The sequence below is a fragment of the Pinus tabuliformis genome, chromosome 9 (assembly GCF_031772625.1).
Source record: "Pinus tabuliformis cultivar Carrire ecotype Pingquan chromosome 9, CPIR1, whole genome shotgun sequence".
NCBI lineage: Eukaryota > Viridiplantae > Streptophyta > Pinopsida > Pinales > Pinaceae > Pinus > Pinus tabuliformis.
Genome location: NC_142307.1, coordinates 1,301,471,373 through 1,301,476,955, shown reverse-complemented (window position 1 = coordinate 1,301,476,955; position 5,583 = coordinate 1,301,471,373).

The following is a 5,583-nucleotide window of genomic DNA, read 5'->3' as shown; positions in this document are numbered from 1 at the left end:
GGACCGTGGTATTGTGAAAGGCCTAAGGCTATAAAAGAGGAAGGAGATCATTTAGCTAGAGCATGCTTATGGGTTGAATATCTTTAGGAGAGCAAGATCTGAAATTCTGGTTGGTGAGTGATGTCTAGATCTACATCAAGGAGAAACCTGAGCTTTATAGGGAAAATCTACTGATGAGTCAAGATCTCCTTTGCGCATGATCAGATCTATAGATCTAATAGTCTATGGCATATTTGAAGACTGGACTATAGGTGCGACACGTTTCAGGAGCGGAGATGTGCATGCCTCTGAAGGAGAAAGCGCAGAGATCTGCAGGTAGATCGAGGAAAAGGTGCGGAGGTTCGTAGGCCATAGATCGGTGTAGGTGCGGAGGATTGCAGGAGGATCATAGACCAGAGACGGGTACAGTGCGGAGGTGCGCAGGCAACCCGTAGCTGTAGGTGTGGATGCCCACAGAGAAGAAGACTGTAAGCTGCGAATACTCGCAGGTCAAAAGCCTATTCAGGTGCGGATACCCGTGTTTCAATAGATGGTGCAGGAGCGGATACCCGCAGGTTTCCATTGAAGAAGCTGCGTACTTTTCTTAAAATGTGTTTTAGCTTCTTCTGTTGTTTACTAAAGTGTTCTGGGTTTTGAAGTGATGTCTGGTTACTGGTATTATGTTCTGATAATAGCATTCTGAGAAGTGATTGATTGAATGATTATGATTAGCTTCAGTATTGATGGATAAATGGATCAGGTTCATAATGACTTATCCTTATATGATCTAATGGACTAGATCTGATTGCTGACACGCATGCTATCCTTATATATGTATTGATCTAGTGATTGGGTGATTCATAAGATTGATTGATTATGTGCTTCAATGATATTTATGGGTCCAGTATGAAAATTGGATGAAACGTGGCCTTTCAGATTATGTGTTGTGCTTCAGGTGTATCCAGTCTGAAAATGTATGAAACATGGTACCCAGAGGAGAGAAGATTGTAGGCCGGCGCCTATGTACTAGTATCTTAGCTAGTACAAGAGCTAAGGGGGTGGTATCTCCCTTCCAGTAGCAGTTGAAAACTTTGGAGCATTGTAGTAGGTAGAAGTCTGCGTACTAGTAAATGGATCGGCTAGTACAAGATCTATGGGAGTTGTAGCTCTCTGCAGGTAGAAGCCTGCGTACTGGTATAAGACTGCACCAGTACAGAAATATTGTAAAAGAATTTTCTTATTAAGAAGAAGATTAAGATGACTTGCAGCAGGTGGTTTTCTCCCACATTGGGTTTCCACCTTATATCATGGTGTTCATGTGTGTGGCTTATGTGTGATGATCTGTGCTATTTTACTGCACCTGTTTACTGTTAATATGATTGATAATGTTGTAATGCATTCATTAAGGATCAACTAACTGAATCATAAGAAGTTGTGGAAGTAGCATATATGAATCTGAATATGGAAATGAAAAAGTTTTATTGATGTGATAATACTGATTCACCCCCCCTCTCAGTATTATTTCCAACAAAATTTGGATGTTGTCATTAGTTACCTACAGCAGCTAGTCACTCTTGAACATCGACGCTTTTGCTTCTCGTCGAGTTGGGTTATCCTCACATCGTCATTGGCCTTCCAAGGTTTTGGGTTGTCATTTTGCCTCATTCCATCTGATCCATGTTGTCTCTGTTAGACCTTTGATCCCTTGTACCAAGATGCTGCCACATTCCAGAGTCGTGTCACCCATATGTTCTAGAGTATAATCCTTTTGCAGTTCACATGCTTACCTCCTCCTCTGATACTCTATTTCACCATCTACCATTTGTTCCTCATCTCGCGTCATTGATGGGGGAAACATTATGGCTCTCTTGTGACGGATTGTCTCTTGTCGACACCAGCTCATTATCCAAGAGATTGATCTAGAGATCCCCTTCGGTACCTTAGAGCTTGCATGCCTCAATGGCAAGTTCTTTGTGCCTGATGACAGACTTTCATCATTGGTCTTCGATTGGGTGATTCCACGAGTGTTCAACTTCAACTCATTTTTCACACTTAGTGGATTGTACTAGACAGTACCTTGAGAGCCATTGGCATTATTGGTGGTTTCTCTCACGCTTGTTAATAGTTTTCATCATTGATCGGTAATCAAGTGACTTTCTATCATGCTCGACTTCAGCACATTTGTTTGCATGCTAGAATTTGTACTAAGATTGGTTAGGGTTTCAAGACCCCGAACTAAGATTACATATGTTCAGGCTACATAGATTGGTTCATGATTACATACGTGACTCTTTGATTGGATGGCTGCAACCATACCTGAGTCTTCATGGATGGCTATGACCATACATTTATCATTATATATGGTCTTATCAACTGGGTGGCTGCGTCCATACCATAGACCAAGTTTCATATGTCTTTTGGATGGCTGCGCCCATGCCTAGACTACATGTATTTCACTATCAGAGATATCAGTTGTACTTGCACCTACATGTTCTTCAAGGTGGTGTTCTAGTTTAGTCATGGTTGCGTAAAGCATTTCACCCCTCCCACTCTCTCGAGCTTCATGCTTTAGGGGACATTTGTTACATAGTAATTTGTCATTGTCCTCATCTCAATCCCTCTGTTGTATCATGTATCAAATAAACATGTTCATATCTTCCCACTCATGTAAGAAGATTAAGAAAATGCTCTCTGATGCTGAAAGTTGACCCTTATTCCCTAAGTTTCTGCCTCGTCGCGAGCAAACCATTAATATATGCGATAATCCCTTGTCATAAATAGTCTCATCATGACACCATTGCGGGTGTACACCCGTTTCCCGTGATGGTCAGATTTTAGGGCCTAGCGCAAGGCTTCCAGCTATTTATCACGACGATTGGTCTGCATGCATTGCCTCCTTGCGATGTCATCACTAAGACTTAGTCCATGCCTAGCGACGATCCAAATTTGGTGAATTTATTCAAACAATCAGCCTTTTGGATGTCTCTAGAGCTGGTTGTTGGGTTATTTTGGGTCGTCTTTCCTCCTTTGGGATGGTGCTTCCATCTCTTGTGCAACCTCCCTTGAGGATAAGCTCCCTCTCCCTCATTTCATGGAGACTACTTCTCCTATAAGATCACTCACCATTGCTATGATCTGCTAGTTCTCTAGTGGGGCAGTGCTGCTGGTTCTTTTGAGTTTAGTAGATAGCTTTGGTGTGAGTGTGACAAGTGTGGGATTGCTAATAGTTTGGTAAGAGGTTATGGAGTGGCTTAACCTTGTATTAAAGCTTGTGAGTGAGAGAGATATTGTCTATTTGGAAGGCTCATTCTTGAGAGTGAATGTTTGAAGAAACATACTAGCGGGACCCTCTGAGAAGGCTTGCGACATAAAGACTTGGTTGTAAGCTTTGTTCTTGATTCATTTTAATACAATCAATGATGATTTCCCATATCTTGTGTACAATTTACTTGATAGCTTATGATTTCTTGACCTTATAAGTAAATAGATCATTGTTGTTCTCAGTTATGTGTTCTATTGTTTTCTTATGGTGTTTCAGGTTGATTTCTCATTCGAGGAAAAAGAAACGAAAGCTGGAGCAGTGCAATAGAACTTCATCAACCACTAGTTTGAGGTAGGCCTCCAATGATGACTATTTAAGGGAATCGATTGTTGTTTGGTCTTCGTTATGACTAGACCCACTCTAGGGCTAGAGGGGTTGCTTCTGTCCGTAGAGGGAACACTTTCCTACCTTACACAGCTCGGAGTGCAATCAGCCAAGTCATGAAGATCTAAGGCAGTTGAGCAAGTGATAGACAAAAAGTTAGTTCATCTCGAGTTTGGGAACCAAATCTCCCTATATTTAGTGAATTCGTTTGGGACTTCAGTTGTATAAGTAAAGAGGCCTAGAGCCTCATTAGGATTCAAATTTTTGTTGTAAAAACACTAGTTATTTTCGAGCTCCAAACTTGTGGAAGACATTGATGTAATTTTCTATTTTGATAATGAAAATGAGCTTTTTCTTGGTCTAGATGTGAGTTAACTCAGAGGGTTGAAGCTCTTGTTTTAGGGCCCAACCCTAGCAGCAAAGTCTCCTCTTCTTGTATCTGTATGCTTGGCTTAGTCTCATAGATTCATGGTTAAATTATCTCTAGAAGTATCTCATTGCAAGTATTGTGGATTTGATTAGTTGTTTATTAGTTTGCTTCCATTTGTGCTTTACTTCAGTAGTAGGTTAGAAGGGATAAAAGGAGCACAAAAAAGCTATAAGTAGGTGTCTTGGCCTCACCTCTTCCCTCAAGGATCATGATTTGAGGAAAAGACCCTTATGTAGCCCCAAAAAGACAGATTTCCATTTTCTCATAAGATTTAGAGTTTACTATACTTGAACCAGCATTTGATCGCTTTTACAAGTTTAGGATTAAATTTCCATCTCTCCCATCTCCATTATTACAGTAGATCGCATCCATGATTCCATTTTATTCAGCAATTTTCCTCATGCATGAAGTAAACAACTAGTTCACTAAATTTTGATTTTCTAGCTTGTTAGAATTCTTCTTGTTTACATGAATTTTTGGAAATTATAAATGTTTGATGCAGAGCAGGTGCTTTCGAAAGATAAAGGGATCTCATAGCAGGCAACCACGTTTCAACTTTGTCCATCCATAATCATTTCTTGCCTTCACCAATATCTTCACCAATCTCATCATTTTACATAGAAATTCCTCCAAGCATGTTGAGCGAATCCAACCATATCCTAACCTTGGTTTTGAGTTTTGAGTGATCCTAGGAATTTACTCACTCCATTCCACCCATCCACCACCTTCCTTAAGAATTCCATCACCTCCATTAACCATCAATTTTCTCTCGGTTATATCCTGTAGAAATACAGGGAATCCTGTAGGTTTCTAGTGCATCTTGTAGGTTTTCCTGTAGTGGCCTCTTTTGAGGCCGAATTGAGGGAAAATCTCTAGGAAGCCATACCAGGTCACCCAAGGGTATCCAAAACTTTCCAAACATTTCCTAAACCTCCCAACCATCCACCAGCATCACTAAGCCACCTATCACATCACCAAAAGAGATTAGGGTTTACACTTTATTTTCTAGAAAAAGAATAAAAAGAATAAAACAAATTTATTTCAATCCTTTACATGCACAATAATGATGATTGATGTATTAAATTTCCATGATTTAGATAGTAGAATTTCATACATGTTGGCTTGGAATTCTTATAAAGCATAGTTTCTCAGTAGTTAGTTAGAGAATGGTGTGTTTTTAGCATAGGATTTCAATGATTTTCCTTATTTGCAGTAGACAAGCTTTCTCCTAGAGTAGATTTATCTTTCTTTCATCAGCAAACAAGCTTCTTCTGAATCCATAGAAATCTAGCTTGAAAACCCTAGTGGTCTCTCGCCAGTTGAACAATGACAATAGGAAGAACCCTCACTTTTACTTGTGTACACTGTATACAACACTGTCACCTCCAAGATTGTATGAACCCCGAGTTGATAAAGTAAAGCTAGGAGTTGTAGCATTCTTGCTACAATACTGGTGCTCATCATGTTTTGGCATCGTTTTCTGGGAGGTGTCTGAGTACTATGTGATTACTGCTTTCTTTCTTCTATT